Source organism: Phacochoerus africanus, chromosome 16, assembly GCF_016906955.1.
Source record: "Phacochoerus africanus isolate WHEZ1 chromosome 16, ROS_Pafr_v1, whole genome shotgun sequence".
NCBI classification, from domain to species: Eukaryota; Metazoa; Chordata; class Mammalia; order Artiodactyla; family Suidae; genus Phacochoerus; species Phacochoerus africanus.
This window is the reverse complement of record NC_062559.1, coordinates 44,736,633-44,754,833: the sequence shown is the minus strand read 5'-3', so window position 1 is coordinate 44,754,833 and position 18,201 is coordinate 44,736,633. Positions and strand designations below refer to the sequence as shown.

Below are 18,201 nucleotides of genomic sequence, written 5' to 3'. Positions count from 1 at the left end.
TCCGCCGCAAGTCCTTTCCCGTCCAACAGGCAGAACCGCCTTCCAGAAAACCAGGTCTATGTCCACACTCGCCCCCTGGCTACTGAAATAACCTCCTAACGGAGAGACCAGCCCCTAGCCTCTGTGGTCCTCACCACCTGCCGCGTGCTGCCTCATCAACCTTCTCCCAAAGAGCTTCACTCCATAACGTCACTCTTCTTGGATCGCGTCAGCTACCTCTTCTTAAAAATGGCTCCCCGCTGCCACGTCTAGGAAACACATTCCTTAACCTAGCATTTAAGGCTCTGATGGCGAGGGGCATGCTCTGTGAATGCAATACACCAAAAACTGCTTTGTAAACCTTCGCTGGTCCCCAAACCATCTCCGTGCTCTCTGGCTCGGTTTGGGGGCTTGGAGTCCACAAGCTCCACCCTCTCAGTTTTACCTGCACTCATCCTTAAAAGCCTCCCTCCGACGCTCCTTTCCCCAGGTAATTAATTGCAATTCCATTCCAATTGTTGCCAAGGAAAAGTGGCTTCTTTCTTTGACCATTATAAACTTAAGGTTCTTAGGTTGGGTTTGGGGTCTGACAGGAGCTTGATTTGCACACCTCTTCCTTTGCAACTAGAGTCTCATCTCCTCAAGCAGTCTTTCTGACTCCCTTTTGATGCCCTGCAGACAGACCTCAGCACTGGCTTTCCAGCTATAGTTATTACACCTAGCTCCTTGGTCCTCTTCTACAGAGTTGGTATAACACTTTTTGATGCTTGGCTGATGTGCTAAGGTGGATGCAGATACTTTGGTGTAACTGTTATATGGACTGCAAATCAATCATACTCACTTCCATTGGCATAACGTGTAATTTGGTCAAATAGATTTGCCAGGCATGGGATCTAACCGGAGTGGTCATCTCGGTCTCTCTGCTCGGTCAGGGCAGGAGGGAATTAAATAACATTGTTGGGGAAGAAGCTTGAAACAGTGTTAACGAGCTGATCTAAAAATTCAGCACCATTCTGCCTGCCTAATGGCTAAGGCCCTTGCCCCAGAGAGGCTGCCCCATCTCGGAGTGTGCCCCTGGGCTCGAGCTAGCTCTGGCCCTGTCCAGGCACCACAGAACCCATCCCAGGAGCGGGGATGAGGCTGGGAAATCCTGGGGTGAGAGGCAGAGAGGGCAGAAAACTGTTACGCCCTTAGCAGAACATGAGTCCTTTCTGGACGGTTTTCCCTCCAAGCGGTATGGGCTCAGCACACCTCTCCCTACACTTGCTCTCCCGCAGCAGTGGAAACCAGAAGTGCTGAGGGAGCTGCGATGTTATTCCTGGCCCAGGGCGAGAGGGAAGTGCCATAAATCTCTCAAGACAGCCTGGGCTTGTGGGATTTCCAGGACCAACCCACCGATTTATGAGGATCAGATCCTTCAGAAAGATATCTCAGTCTCAGATCCTTGGGAAACACATTACTACGTGGGACATTCCGGTCACTCGGGGAAATGCTATTCTTGCAAGGTGCCCCACTTACTAGATGTGCCTGACGCCCAGGGAAAAGCATCAAAGCAGCCCAGCCCGAATCAGGCCAGTCAGCAAACCTTTAGTTTCAAGATGACTGATCTGGTAAAGCGGCTTGTGGTCCACTGGGCAAAGAGAGAGACGGTGTGGTGTGACGCTGGTTCTGCATCTGGGCAGGAATAGTGCTCAAACGGCCTTCAGGTTTTTTGTATCTGGGCAGGAACAGTGCTCAAATGGCCCTCAGGTCATCAAGACTGGCCTTGGCAGATATGGAACAGAGCAGTGGTTCGCAAGCAATGTCCTTGAACCGTGGACATAGCGGGCTAGCAGCGCTAAAATCACTTGGGTGCTGCGGAAAGCTCCTAAATACTGGCTCTACTCCTGGAACTTGACTCATGAAATCTGACATGGGTCCCAGGAATCCATATATTTTCTTTTGGCTGCACCTACGACACGCGGAAGTCCCTGGGCTGGGGCTCGAACCCCAACCACAGCAGTGACAATGCCAGATCCTCCCCGGACTCGCTGAACCACTAGGTAACTCCAGCCTCAAGAATCCACATCTTTAAGATGCTCCTTGGTCACTGGGAAGGTTAGGGAGCTGATGAAGTACAGGGCATCATGACAGAGGTGGTCTGTGCTTTAAGATCAGGTCTTGGTTCTAGAGAGAACTCCTGAGGGTACGTTGCCCTGGAACACCCTCCTCTCTATCCGCCTCCCATGCTCAGGAAACAGCACCATCCTCCGCTCCGCTGCTCTGCTAAAGAACCCAGGGGTCATTCCTCTTTCCCCTTCCAGCTCCTCACCCAGCTCCTCCAGGCTCTACTTCCAAAGAATCCAGAGTCCACTCATGTCCCCTTTCCCTGGTCCCACCACTGCCATCTCTCCTTGCACTGCTGCAATATTCACCCCTAACATTCACTCACCTTTCCAAGTGAGCTTTTAAAAATGTAAAGCCAACCATGACATCCTCCTATTTTTTTTTTTTTTTTTGGTCTTTGGGGCTGCGCCTGCAGCATATGGAGGTTCCCAGGCCAGGGGTTGAATCGGAGCTGTAGCCGCCAGCCTACGCCACAGCCACAGCAGTGCCAGATCAGAGCCGCGCCTGTGACCTACACCACAGCTCACGGCAACGCCAGAACCTTAACCCCCTGAGCAAGGCCAAGGAGGATCAAACCTGCGTTCTCATGGATGCTCGTCACTGAGCATTCGTTACCATTGAGCCACTATGGGAACTCGACATCCTCCTGTTCAAACTCTCTGATGGCTTCACGTTACACTTACAAAACATGGCAAACTCTTCTCCTCCGGGTTTCCTCCCTCCCCACCAACTGGAGCCAGCCATCCTCCTATACCCTCTTCTTTTTCTTCATCTAAGGCGCCTCCAACTCAGTTTGGACATCTTGGTTTCCAAATAGTCTCCTGTAACCCCCATCCCAAGGCTGTGTACACAGCAAGTGCATTTCTACCAGGGAACCTGGGATTCTCGGCAGATTCCATCACCTGCCTCCCCCCATTGAGTCTCTGTGCTACTTTAGGATGGGGGTTATGCCTTTTGTCTCTGTGCATGTGTTTGGCATGTCACAGGCACTCAAATATTTGTACTGTGTATGAACCAACATACCTCCCAGTTATACCTGAAAAATAATCACTGTAGAGCAGAGGATATACTGAGCCCTTCTGAAGGGCACACAAAAGAATCACAGCCGTGCATCAGGCATCTGAGAGGAGAGCTAGGAGGTGTGGGGTTTGGAAAGGGGCAGACCTGGGTTAAAATCCAGGCACCCGGCGTTCCCATTGTGGCAGAGTAGAAACGAATCTGACTAGGAACCATGAAGTTGAGGCCTCGCTCAGTGGGTTAAGGAGCTGGCATTGCCGTGAGCGGTGGTGTAGGTCGAAGGTGTGGCTCGCATCCTGCGTTGCTGTGGCTGTGGCGTAGGCCGGCAGCTGTAGATCTGATTTGACCCCTCGCCTGGGAATCTCCATATGCAGTGGGTGTGGCCCTAAAAAGAAAAAAAGAAAAAAAATCCAGGCACCCCATCATACTGCGTGCCCTCAGGCAAGTTACTTCACTCTGAACTTGCGGTGTCCATCCCTATGTAAAGTGGGGATGTGAATAAATAACGAGGCTCAGCAAAGTGCCCGGCACACTCTGGTGTTCAGACCCAGCGACCGACATTGCCAATCTTCCTCCTCCCGGCAGGCACAGCCCAGCCTAACGAGTTGGGACCCGAGGGGCTCGCTTCTATCTGCTTCCATAACTATTTTTCCCTATAAATCACACCTCTGGATTTGCTTTCCTTCTTAGGTAATCTCTGTTTTAACACTGTTCCTGAAAAACCAACTACACTGGATGTGACAGACCTCAGTCACCTGATGCTGCGTCTACTCTTCAGAGAGGATTTGCCCGGGACTCAGGACACCCCTGCCCTTTCTGTCCCCTCCCTCCAAGGTGCACCTTTCTATTTTCAAGTCTCAAGAACGCTTTCGTTGTTCTGGCTGTCGATACTCTGGCTAAGCACCAGCAGTGGTAAGAGCGCTGGAGGAGAAATCTGGACCCCTTTCATCTCTCTCCGGGTAAAGCTCTGCCAGCCTAGTTTCTGCAAATGCCAAGGAGTAAAGCGTTTTATCTCACTAATTAATAATTAGCTTTGGCAAGCAAGAAAGTAAAAGGCACAGTTGGCTCGTTGTCAAAAATAAATTGCACAAATAAAATCCAGGCTTGTCCAGGGTTTCAAAGGCCAGGGGAAGGCAAGGCTGTGGCGATTCCAACACAGCAGAGATGGTGAGCGGGGTGTCTTCCTGGGGATGATGGAGGTGGCGAGGGGGCACTTCCGTCCCTCTTCCCGGGGAGGGGTCTGCGGGCTGGTGTGAAAGGCGGGTTTCCACAATGAGCACTCTATACTGAAAAATCCTCTACGACTAGAGGCAGGCTTTTCTATGACTGCTCTGTAGGCTGGAAATCCCAGCTAGTGATGACTTTATGGGCTTGCACGGTCTAGACAAGAGGGCTACTCTTTGGCGAAATTGCTCCTGGGGGAGGCCACCACGAAAATTCCCATCCAGCTAATTACCCTGCAGAGGGCAGGCTACCGGGAGGGCGCTAGACCCTGGCAGGGGCTGCGGTTGGAAAGCCATACTCCCAGCTTTATCGCTGCCTGCGTTTATTTTCTGCCCTGTCAAAACAAGGACAGGAAAGGGGGACCAAGAGTGCCAGGGAGGAAAATCAACTCAAGGTAGTGGGGGAGATGAAAAACTGAAGGCTGCCCCGAGCTCTGGCGGGGAGGCCTGGGCCGTGGCCGAGGATGGGGAGAAGCGACCGCCTCTCTGCCTTGTATTTTCTACATCAGTGACTTCAGCTTTCTCGGTACCTTGAGTCATTAGAAGCGAGCAGGTAGAGACCCAATGGTCTGAGCGGCGAGTGGGGGTAAAACGCCTCCAAAAATATCAGAGCGTCACCGTGCTAGCACCCCAGAGAAACGTGCCACTATTTTCAGCTCGGGTTTTACAGGACCCATAGAGGTCGGTGGCAGTACCTGTTCCTTCAATACTTGGAAGAAATCATTTTCACCTACCCCAGGACGGAGCCAAGAGCAAACCCCTGTCTGGGAAGCCTTGGGTGCTGCTTAGCTGACTCTGTGGGAGGGGAAAACGGCCTTCAGGGAGTTCCCGTTGTGGCTCAGTGGTAATGAACCTGACCAGTATCCATGAGGACGCAGGTTCGATCCTTGACCTCACTCTGTAGGTTAAGGATATGGTGTTGCCATGAGCTGCAGGGTAGGTCGCAGATGTGGCTGGGATCCCAAGTGGCTGTGGTGCAGGCTGGCAGCTGCAGCTCCAATTTGAACCCTAGCCCGGGGAACTTCCATATGCCCTGGGTGCAGCCCTAAAAAGACAGGGAAAAAAAAAAAAAAAAAGAAAGAAAAGGGCCTTCAGAGAGGGGAAGTCCAGCCTGCACTCCTCAAGGGTCACGGCCAAATGCAAAACATTTCTGGGGCAGATCATCTCCAGAGGCCCTTCCAGACCACACCTGCCCCACACAGGCATCCTTTGCTATATGTATGTATCTGCTCTCACCTTGTCTTGCACTAACACACAGTTTTCTCCCTGGTACCTTTGTCATGACAGTTTCTTCTCTTTTCCCTTGAGCTCCCCCCAGGGTGCAGACTGTATCTTTCCCCACCTTTACTCCAGTCTGATGCACCTACTGATGGCCTTGCATGCTAAGTGCTGTTACTGCCTCTGATGGATCATTGATCAAACCAAGAGAAATCTCCACCCCCCCCCCCCCAAAAAGCACACTGAAAAATAGATACTGTTCTTCCTCTCTGCGGTCAAGTTCTAGTGAAGGACCTCGTACTCTTTCCGAGGATGGGGAGTCTGGGAACATTCCAGGATCCACAGGCTCAGAAGGAATTGTATGGCTCTGGTGTGACGAGGTCTCATGAATGAAGAACTGTGACTCTAACCAACTGATGATGAGGACACACTCAGTATGTTGCAGAGGCTGCAGCAGGACTGAAGGAATAAGCGCTAGAATGGGAATCAGGAAGGTTGGGTTTTGTCTTGACCCCCATTTGGCCACATGACCTTGGGCGTGACACCGCGCTTGTATGAAGGGGTGCGTTGCGAGCACTGGCTTTCAAATTTTCTGACTATGAGCCAATAAAAAAAAGACATTTTATATTACAACTCAGAAAATCAAACACACACACGAAACTAAAAATTTCCTCCGACAATGTTTATCCTTCCTAAGAGTGAAGCACTTCTCCTTTCTACATCTTCCTGTATATTATAGAATGCTGGTCCTAACTTACAAATGACTGTAGCCAAGAAGCTCTCGACACATGTTTCTGGTTCTAAAACTCAACAGTGTAAAGATCTGATGCTATTTTATGCCATGTGGTTTTTCCTCTGTTGCCTCCTTTCATCAGGAGGAGTTTAGGGCAGTCATGCGCCTCCTGAATCCAGGGGGGTTAAGGGACAAGGACTTGTATGATGACACCACTGTGCCACCTGCCAGTCTCCCATGGGGTGGAGAATGGGGTGGGGGTGGGGGCTGCTGACAATCACTTTAAAGAGAACAGGAAGTGGAACTGACCCCTCTCATCCAAGTCACAGAATCTCTGTTCTTTCTAGGCAACACATACTAAAATGATTTGAGGCCTCCACAGTCTTAAAACATTTATTTGTATCAATTCATCTTCATCAGTTTCCCAGTCTTTTGACTATTCTTTTTTTTTTTTTCCCTTCTTTTTTGGCTGCCCTGTGCCACATGGAGTTGCCAGGCCAGGCATCAGATCCGAGCCGCAGTTGTGACCTACGCCGCAGCTGTGAGAATGCCAGATCCTTAACCCACTGTGCTGGGCCAGGGATCGAGCCTGCGTTCCAGCACTCCCAGGACACCACTGATCCCGTTGCACCACAGCGGGAACTCTTCTTACGACTATTCTAAGCACATCTGTGCCGAACACAGAAGACCGTGGAGATGAACACGTCACAGCAATACTGCGGCTTCATCACTGAATCAGGTGAGGCCATTCAGAGTATTTCACAGACCTGCACTGTGCGTTGGTTTTCCTCCCAATCCTATCTTCACACTGACCCGGATCCCCTCGGGCCAGGCTGGAGAGTCAGGCCAATCTCCGAGAACCCCTCTGCCCTCTGTGTGTTTACCGGACCGCCTGTGTGTCGTCCTTGCTGGGAGACTGGGCGGGGAAACATCCACCCAGCATCAGGGGCACGTTCAGGGCTCCAGGATGGAGCCAGTGAACTGGCCCACGTGGGAATCAAACCTGGGACCTCAGGGTTAGTCACCCTGGGCTCTGGCGCCCTGACTGAGTCCTGGAGCTCCAGTGGCTGAAGAACCATGACTTGCGAAGAAGCGGCATGCAGCAGGGATCCTGTTTAGTATTCTGCTCTGTCAAGGAGAAGAACCAGCAACTATTAACTAGGCACCTAAGGAACAGTGTGGTTTATGAGGTTAATAAATGCAGGCCACTCAGAATACTTTCTAGATAAGAGCCTGACAGCAGGTGGAAGGAGCCCCAAATTGCCATCTTTTGGAAGATGACAAAAGAGGCCAAAGTTTGGAGCATGTACATCCGTTCACTTTTCAGCCTTGTCATCTTTCCAAAATACGTTATTATATAATAGAAAACACAGACGACGTGAACAGAAATTCTAGGAGGCTGTGAGATGCTATTTTAAAGTAGGCACAGCTACCATGAAAATGAAGCCACTTTCAGGTTTATATATAGCGTAACTCATTTTCCAGTTTGCCCTTGCTTGACAGAATTAAAACGACAATGTCCATCAGCACGCCACAGTTACAGCTTTAGCTAAAGGGCGCCCACATGGCAAAGGACAAGCTTTCTAGTCTTGGCAGACCTTCCTCTTTTGATGCTGCCAGAAAATAGATCTTTGTTGTGAGGCAAAAAAAAAAAAAAAAAAAAAAAGAGGAAAAGGCCTTTTTTGGAATATTTATGACTTATTCATTCTAGGAAACGCAGCCCCATAGATTATTTACAAATGTGTTAACTGGATTCTACTAAACTTTTAATTTGCTATTTACTTGCCAAGAACTATGTATTAGTTACCAATGGTGTATTTATGTTCCTGTAATGCATGCTTATTATATAGTTATTCCAGAAACTCCAATTTATTAAAACATTTTTTTAAAATCCCAATTTTTATATTTGCAGTTACTTCATAATTTTAATTTTATGGTTCTAGTTTCCAAAAGGGGCTTATTCATCTCCCCAGGAAAAAAAAAACCCCTCTAGGCTGAGGTGTTTTGTCCACAGGTGGTGCTCGGAACCCACCTCGCCTGTCACAAGCATCTCCAGGCAGGCGCCCTCTGGCAGGTCGCTCACAACTGAGTTGTAACATTTTAATTATATGCTTTTAAAAGTTAATCATTTGTCAAGTTTTGTTAGTTTTCTAAAAATAATTTTCCTTTAGGTACAGCATAGCATATTTGAAGTTACATGTAAGTGTATTGCTAAAACCAAGTGGCTCTAATTAAACATTTTTTTCAAAGACTGTTTCCTTTCAATGGCAGCGAAATACTTTCGTAGCATCTGGGTGCTCTGCCAAAATGAACTTCATCGAGGTGAACTTTAGGGAGACTTTCCACAAGATAATGGCATAGAACTTTATGCAAAGTTCTTACATTAGAAAGGGGCCATTTAAGGGGGTCATTTGGGGGCCTGTCAAGATACAGCATCATAAGAGTGTTTCAAAAGCATCATCGTAAATCGACCGGCTGGCACTGGTCCTGGTAAGTGCCTGAGGCTCAGAGTTCAGCCTGGGTAACACCGACTGTACATTTCTGCCTGGCGGACAGAAACGAGAAAAGCATGTCGAGGTCCTCTCCACCCTGGTATTTAAGATTCTGGGCAACTGCGTTCAAGTCAAACATTGTGATGAGGATTTTAACGAGGATACAGTTATACAGCATGTGGAGAGTTTGAAATACCTCATGGAAAGTACTATCTTCACTGTTTGCTATAAGAGAAATCTGCTTTACATGTATTTTTTTTCTTGTTACTTGAAAGTTATGGTAATTTAAAAAATACTTCCATTTGAAAACTAAGAATCCTCCCAGACCCAGGCTACAAAGAGAGATTTTAGCCGGTAGGCAATGACAGGTGCCATCCAGCTATTTTCTTCAAAATTACTTTGACAAGAGGAAAAGCGGTTTCCCTGGAAGTGACTTGTTCTTGGGCCTGGCAGCATCTGGAACACCCTGGCCGTCTTTTTTGCCTTTAGGGAGGAAAAAAAGTAATGATCGGGTTTCTAGGTAGAAAACACTGCAAGCACATCATGTCATTATTGGATCTTGAATTCCTATACTCTTGTCTCCCAACCAACTTTGGTTTCTCAGGGGGTGATTTTCTGTGTGTGTGTTTCCATACTAAAGAGAGCCTGAATTGGCTAGGTTTTTTAAAAAAATCATTGCTTATTCAGTCTGGTGAAGTATGAAACACTCTTTGATCTGATGAGATCAAGCCAACTCACTGGTGCTTTGATGCATATAAATTAACACCAGCAGCCCACTTTCCGAGGAGGAGCTGTTTGAATTTTGCGGCAAGGGGCTAGAGATGCAAGGCCAGCAACATTTCTGCCCCCGGCACCAGAAAGGCTCCAGGAGTCTGCTGCTCTCTTCCTGTCAGATACCTCCTTGCTGTTAGTGCTTTTCCAAGGACTCTGGACAAAGCCCTGGGACAGAAGCAGGGAGATTCTGTATCTGGACTGTCTTTTTAGTAAGAACAAATTAGCTGAAGGTGTTTTCATTTTTCTGCAGATTCTGTCTTTAATGCTGTGCAGCTGGGGGCGCCTGGGGATCCTTTTATTGTTAAAAGTAGACCCACATGGAAAAGACATTAAAATAAGTTTGCTGCTGTGATACCCAGGAAGATGAAAGGGCTTCTCTGATTTTAATATGCTGTGTTTTAGACGGGAGGAAAAGGGTTCTTTGGAAACATACATTTGGCTGGGCTCTGAATTCATCAGGTGTTAAATCCCCGTCACCTTCACAGCCGAGGTGCAGGGCAGCGCTGAGCGTCTGCTTGTTTGTTTTCAGTGGAATCCGCATGGTTTCCCATGCTTACAATATGGGGCTCTTTTTAGCACTCATATTTCAGTTCTGGTACTTGCTTCCAGAGGAAAATTAGTGAGACGTGTGCAGTGACGGGTGTTGGCATAAGAACAAGCTCTGGACCCTTAGCTGAAAAAGACTGCATTCTTCGGGGGGGTAGGAGGTGTGCCCTTTAAAATAACTTTATCTTGTGATCTTTTTTGATATTTTTGGGCCGGTGCAGAGACCCTGCTGAGACAAAGAAAGAGCAACAGCGACCGAGAGCCAAGACAACCCCATGGACTGTGTTTCCAGCACCAGGTGAAAAATGACGTAAAGCCCATCAGGATTTCTTGTGGGAACTCGAACAGTGGACATGTTATTTTTATTGAATTTGATTAAACCACAACACTCTAACATTAGAACTAGAGATGAAATTCAGGTTTGCAGCTAAATGTACACGGTTGAGCACAGCATGGCTAAAATGGTAGGCCTCAAAATATTTTCAGTAGAAGATAAACTACTGATGCCTTTCAGTTACTGCAAGGATTAAATCTGAGCAGAAGCTGCTATTAAGTGGCTGCCCATTACAGAAATGGGGTTTATTGGGAGTTGCACAGGATGGGCTCAACACACGCTGAAACTGGGCGGCTTTAATTTTCCTTCCTGTAAAATTCTCACTTTGTTATCTCACGGAAAGCAAAGGATTTTGGATATCGGAAGACCCAGAGGCTATAATTTTCTACCAGGACCATGTTCAGTCACTAACCAATTCTAACTGTGTCTTGAGACCAAGTGTTTGGCAACCAGCTCTTCTTAATTTGGTAAGTGTAGCAATTGTTTTATTTGGCCGTGCTGTTGTTTCTGCAGAGTTGCGAAGCTGGGAATGAAGGATTCTGCTTACTGTCTTTCTTCAACAGAGAGGAAATTCCATAGATTTTCTTCCTCTAACTACTGTATTTACTTCCTTTGTGCTTAAATGGCTTGTTTACAGCAGAGCAAATATCTTTGCTCCTTTGAGGAGGTGACTGGAAATTGTGGGCTCCTGTTCTCCATTTCTGCCTGAGCCAATAAATTGTTTTCAAATACCTACAGGGCAATGCACAGCTGTTAAGTGTATAATTTAATGAGTTTGACAGACCTTTGTGTAACCAACGTCTCAATCAAGATATGGATGATACGAATTCCCATCATGGCTCAGTGGTTAATGAACCCAACGAACATCCATGAGGACTCGGGTTCGATCCCTGGCCTTGCTCAGTGGGTTAAGGATCTGGCGCTGCCGCGAGCTGTGGTGTAGGTCGCAGACGCGGCTCAGATCCCGAGTTGCTGTGGCTGTGGTGTAGGCTGGCAGCTACAGCTCTGATTCGACCCCTAGCCCGGGAACCTCCATATGCCACAGGCGTGGCCCCAAAAAAGACAAAAAACAAACAAAAGATACGGACTATATTCATCACTGCAGAAAGTTCTCTTGTGCACGCCCCTTCCCCCACTCCCCAAGTTGAATGCAGTTCAGATTTCCATCACTACGGATCAGCAGCCTATACTTGAATTTCACATGTACTCTTCTGTGTCTGAGACTCATCCCCATAGTTTGTGTGTGTGTGTGTGTGTGTAATCATACTTTGTTCTTTTTTATTGCTGAATAGTACTCCAGTGTATGGATCGAGGACTGTTTATCCATGTACCTGGACCACTTAATAGTTTGGGCTACTGCACATAAAGCGGCCCTGCACATCCTGTACCTGGTCTTTCGTGGGCACACGGATCCACCCCACTTGGGTACATACTGAGAGTGGACCTGCTCAGCCAGTATCACTTTGGTTTTGAAGCCCTGGAGAATCTATGTGGCCTCTGTGGATCTCGCTCTCCTGGTCCGGGGATGGGGAACAGTGACATCTGATGCCCTCTCCGCTCAGAGCAGCTTTGAGGATGTTTCCTGCCCTTCACAGGAAAGAGGGCAGGGAATCTCCCACACGCTGTGGTCAAACTCATCTGGTCCTGAAGCCCTTCAGATGCCCTTTACGTAGCTCTGAGTCTTTGAGCTATCACCCCAGTGAGATACTAGTGGGACATGGGACAGAGAGGGTGGGACTAAGGGGTGCCCCCTTGCCCATGATGGTGCTTGGGCCTGCGTGGGCACCTCCTTCAATTCGAGGGGACAGAGCTTGCTGATGGCTGTGTGCATCTGTCAGAAACATCCAATATCCCATTTTCTCTGTGCTCTGAATTTCCACAATTAAAAGGGTTATTATTGCTACCTTTACTAAAATTATAAGACAAGCTATAAAAATTTATAAACCTGCTAACTCTTTGCTTCCACCATGCTTGGTTATAAAATGGCTATCTGAAATGCTCCTGTACTTCTGATAACAAAAAGTGTCATTTTTGTTCTCTGCTATGGGTCCCCCATCCCTTCTGCTGGAAGATGTGCCCATGCTCAGAGCAGATCATTAGCAAACACCACCTGCAATGCACACTCCTGGAACCAGCCCTCTCTGAGGTTAGTGTGGACCTGAAATAAACATGCATAAGTGGTCCTGGCCAGGGTTGGTGCAATACGTCTGTCCAAAAGGGCAGGATTCAGTTAAGAGCAAAAACTGTTTTCCTTGTTTTCAACGTGCTATAAAAGCCACATCAAGAAGCCCTGACAACTTGACCATTTCCACCAGTAACCCTGGAGGTTCCTGAACACAATGAGTGTCCTGATGCAGAGTAGGGCTCTCCCAGCTAATGTCCTTTCTTTTTTAGGGGGGTGCACACTCACAGCATGTGGAAGTTCCAGGGCCAGGAATCGAACCTGTGCCACAGCAGTGACAACACTGAATCCTCAACCCGCTGAGCCACCAGGGAACTGCCTAATATCTTTTCTGAACTAGAGATTTAAGGAGAGAGTGTTAACATAAGGAGTTGTTTCCATCTTTATCCTGTTTTTTTTTTGGGGGGGGGGGGGTGCCGCACCTGCAGCATATGGAAGTTCCCAGCCTAGGGGTCAAATCAGAGCTGTAGCCTCTGGCCTACGCCACAATCACAGCAATGCCAGATCCGAGCTGCGTCTGCAACCTACACCACAGCTCATGGCAATGCCAGATCTTTTAACCCACTGAGTGAGGCCAGGGATCAAACTCACGTCCTCATGGATACTAGTTGGGTTCATTACTTGCTGAGCCATAGTGGGAACTCCCCTATTTTTAACTTGTTAATCTTGATGGGGAGGAAGGCCCTGCCACCAACGTATACCTGAGGAAATGAGGCTTGCAAGGGCTTAAGGCCATCCATCTCTCCAGCAGTAGAACCAAGGTTTGAATCCAGATCCCTGATGCCAAAAGCTCTCATCACTTTACCTCTATGTTCCCAGGGTTTCAGAAGGTGACCCAGAAAGCTCTAGGTTTAAGCAACACCTTCAGGTAACATACCTAGGTCTGCTTACGAATTCCCTAGGCTGACACTCCATAACGATCATGCTCTAAACTCATTTGCCCCAAGTCACTTTCCCACTGATCTCACCTTATTCCACCTCCTTTGAAATTTACTTTTGCCTTACGATTTCTAAGACATGCAGTGCTTATAATTGACCTAAAACAGTACAGAAAGAAGGACTCTGTGTGTATCGCCATCTTGCTTAACTAATCGTCCATGCCAGTAATTCAGTCCATCTGTTTCTATGTCATGTTCATTAAGTGTCTTTCCTACACGTGCATAACTTGCATGTACTAAGAGATGTAAGTTCTAACCCATAAGGGCTGTGCCTTTTGCTCTTTTGTATTCCCAGGACCTGGAACAGTGACCATAACACAACAGTTGCTCTAGAAACTATGTGAAATGAGAAGGTACCCAGTCCTCACGCTGTGGGAAACTGGTGACTCACTTGGGAACCACGGAACAAGGGCACATTTTTATCATTTAAAGGAGCCTCTATTTCTTTTCTTTTTAAAGTGGGGTTAATACATGGTAGGTGGGAATGCTTTTGTGTACTATAAAGTGCTATAAAGACATTATTATTACAGATCACCACTGATTTGATCCGTTTTCTTCAGGTCAAGAAAATGTTTTGTTGGGGAAGGTCTCTGATGAGTTGAGGAAAAATAACTGAAACACTGTTTTGTTGTTGCCACCCTTACCCTAAACAACACTTTGGGTGGTAAGAGGAGATTAAAAACAAGTAGGCACAGAGGATGGTGGGGAAGGAAGTAAAATTAGCTACAAGACTGGACCGTGACACTCAGGAAGCAGGATAAAGGTTTCACAAGTCAATCAATAAAGAAGATGAAAGGGCAGCGAGGAGAACAAAGCAGTAGGTAAGCAAATAAGCAAACAAATCACAGGCCAGGAAAGGGTGTGTTTGTGACCCTGAATATAATGTGAGCCAGAAAATCCAGAAACATGAAGTCATTCTCCAACTTAAGACAGTACGTACAGTCATGTGAAAAGGGAAATATAGATCAAGGCCATTTGCTTAATGGGAGGACTTCAGGGAAGAATGTTTTTTTGGCATCATCCAGACATTCAACTCTTTAGGGCAGAATCCATTAGAAATACCAAACCACGGCCTATTTATAAATAGGTCACAAAATTCGGTCAGGCTAATTTGCAGCAGTGAGGGTGGACCAACAGGTTATCACACCAAGTGAAGTAAGTCAGAGAAAGACAAATATCATGTGATATCACTTATATGTGGAATCTTAAAAATATGATACAAATAAGCTTATTATTTTTTTTTGGTCTTTTTGGCATTTTTTGGTCCTCTCCCGTGGCACATGGAGATTCCCAGGCTAGGGGTCGAATCGGAGCTGTAGCCACCGGCCTACGCCAGAGCCACAGCAACGCGGGATCCGAGCTGCGTCTGCAACCTACACCACAGCTCACAGCAACGCCGGATCGTTAACCCACTGAGCAAGGGCAGGGACCGAACCCGCAACCTCATGGTTCCTAGTCGGATTCTTTAACCACTGAGCCATGACGGGAGCTCCACAAATAAGCTTATTTACAACACAAAACAGACTCACAGACTTTAAAAACAAGCTTCTGGTAACCAAAGGGGAAGTGGGGGAGGGACGGACTACAGGTTTGAAATTAGCATATGTACACTATTGCACATGGATGGATGGTCAGTGGCGACCTGCTGTAGAGCACAGGGAGCTCTACTCAATATTCTGATACAACCTATATGGGAATGGATACGTGCGGACGTATAACTATCCCCTTGCTGCACAGCAGAAATTAACAGAACCTTGTAAATCAACTCTACTTCAACAAAATTAAAAAAAAACAAAAACAAAAACACCTTCATTCGGTCTAAAATATTTAGCTTTTCTCATTTTCCACCATTAAATAAGATGGGGTTGATCTCGCTGGGGTTTTTCCTTCTGTTTCATTCTTCTCTTTTGGGTGAGTAGATGAAGTCATGTTAGTTTAGATCTTACTTTAATTATCCTTTTCCCGCTCTGATTTTTTGCCTTTAGTAAGCATGTTTATTTCGCTTTCTAAAAAGAAAGGGATGGGGAAGAGTTTAACCTCAACTCCATTTGGACAAAGCCTCTAAATGTCAAGCAAAACGCTATCAGTTCCTATAGAACGACCTCAGTTTTGTATGTCTGTAACGGCAGAGTAATTTCCACCCCGAGGGGAAAAATTAATACCTTACTTTTAAAAACGATTCGCTGTTTATTATTAACTCCCGAGGACTTCAAAATGCTATCATCGGAGCAACTTATTGCCAAGGCACTAAAGGAATGTTCAAGTCCTCCTATAAGGCCAAAGAATAGGAGAGATTGGAATATGAAATGAAATAACACAATGAAGACACTTAAATTATGCATGCATAGATACAGTCTGACTTCATGGTCATTACAGGCTGCCTAAACAAGAAAACAAACAAAAGAAATGGTTTAATTTCCTTTGGTACCTTTCTCTGGTTTAATACTTGAAATTTTCCCCCAGAGCGGGCCAAAATATACATGCAAATATTTTCCAGGAGAGACTCTGCAGTGCTATTATAACCAGAAATCCAGCCAACTCTTTCCATGGCTTCTCCATTAAGACATAAGCAAGCATCTGTTCAGTCTCATTGGACTCATCTCTGGAGCCTTAGCAAGTAGACGACAGTAACCGTTCTCCACGCAAGGTGGAAGTAGGTTAACCCAGGCAAGAAAACACACAGCTATGACAACAAGATCGGTCACATTTAAAAACAGTGGTTTCCCAGCTCTGGCTGTAGGTCAGAATTACCCAGAGAAAGCTTTGAAAAACTCCTAATGCCCAAACCACCGACTCGATCAGGGTCTCTGGAGTAGAGCCCAGGCCAAGGTAGGTTTACAGTTTCCTTAGGAGATCTCAATCTTCAGCCTAATTGAGAGCCACTGTTTTAAGAGATCCAGGGGGCAAACATAGGGATGAAAAAAGAAAGAAGAAAAATTCCTTTCTTAACTAAGCCACAGGCTTAACCAAAACAACCTGCTTGCTAGCAGTGGATGCAGAGCTAAGCTAGGCCTTTCCTACAATGACCTCATGCTTCCCCCCCATCCCCAATGTCACTTAAATTAATTTGAAAGAAAGAAATGCATTAATCTCCTTTTTTGGAGGAGGAGGAGGTCAGTAATTCTGTATATATCTTTAGCTTGTAAGTCCCAAAGAGTTGTCTTAGCTACAAAAATAATACAGGATGATTTTTAGAAAACAGGGGAAAAAAAAAAGAGAGAGAGAGAGGAGAAAATAACACCCATCTTCCCATCATATTAAGGTAACCACAGTTAAATTTTAGGCCGTGAAAAATACAATTGGGATCATACTGCACACAGAGTTTTGTAATGTGATTTTTTTTCATTGACTAATGTAATGTGGAAGCCTCTCCCTGTCATTACACTGTTGCGAATGGCTGCAAAGCAATCCAGGATTGGGGCCACGATCCCTTGAACCACAGACTAAGATTAGTTTTATAAATGCCGGAAGGATAACATAGTGGTAGAACAGCAACGTGGGGAGGAGAGAAGTCCTACAGGGAGTATCTGCCAGCTGCACTGGTGTAAGAACACCTACCATGGCCAGTTTCAAGTGGAGCTTTTACGAACTGGTTTGCAAGCTTGCACATTTAACAACTCAGCTCCAACCCATCCTTAAAGAAAACTTTGACTAAACTGATAATGTTTTTCAGTCCTGACCCACTCTTTGAAATGTTGGAGAGGGTAACGGGGGGAGTTATTTGGCGGGAAGGTGAGCCACAGTTCCAGTATCTTAACATATTTTTATATTTTCGGTTTGGAAGTGTCAAGTCAGTAACTGGGGCAGCTAAATGGCTTAAGGTCTAATGAGAATGTGTTTGTATTTGGCTGCACCTGCAGCACATGGAGGTCCCCGGGCTAGGGGTCAAACCTGCGCCACAGCAGTGACAATGCCAGATCCTTAACCTACTGTGCCACAGGAGAATTAATGAGAATTTTTTAAAAGGTGTTAATGTAATAATAATTAATGTGGAAAGAAAGTTTGAGTACACTGGGAAGACTACATTTTTGGAAGTGACAGACACGGGGCTTTGTGTAAGTTAACCTTATTAAGCCTCTATCTCTTTAATCTGTATGTAGGAATTAATAATGTCTAGTGGGGCTGGTGTTAGGATTAATTAATCACATATAAAGCTTACAGTAAGCATATATAATAAAAAAATGTAATGTGTCTTTTCTTCTTAGCAATTATACTCTAGATATTATTCTTTTTTTTTTGTCTTTTTGTCTTTTTGCCATTTCTAGGGCCGCTTCCTGCAGCATATAGAGGTTCCCAGGTTAGGGGTCTAATTGGAGCTGGAGCTGCCGGCCTACGCCAGAGCCACAGCAACGAGGGATCTGAGCCATGTCTGCAACCTACACCACAGCTCACAGCAACGCTGGATCCTTAACCCACTGAGCAAGGCCAGGGATGGAACCCGCAACCTCATGGTTCCTAGTCGGATTCGTTAACCACTGAGCCACGATGGGAACTCCAATATTATTCTTTTTAAAGGAGAATGATTATGAATTGTTCTAACACTTTATTTTCAGGGAATTTAATCACGTTTATCTTTAAATTCTGTATCTTTATGATTTAAATCAGTGGTTGGTTTCCTGTTGTGGCGCAGCAGAAACAAATCCAATGAGGAACCATGAG

The 18,201-nt window shown here is 46.3% G+C and overlaps 1 protein-coding gene and 1 long non-coding RNA gene across 2 annotated transcripts in view; one reads left to right on the top strand and one right to left on the bottom strand.

Moving 5' to 3' along the window:
• JAZF1 (JAZF zinc finger 1) overlaps positions 1-18,201 on the bottom strand; it is a 335,688-nt gene that overhangs the window by 28,822 nt on the left and 288,665 nt on the right. The window lies entirely within an intron of this gene.
• On the top strand, positions 6,873-11,157 carry LOC125117793 (uncharacterized). Its single transcript, XR_007132721.1, has 2 exons — positions 6,873-7,015; positions 10,310-11,157. It is a non-coding gene; the product is annotated as an uncharacterized LOC125117793 (long non-coding RNA).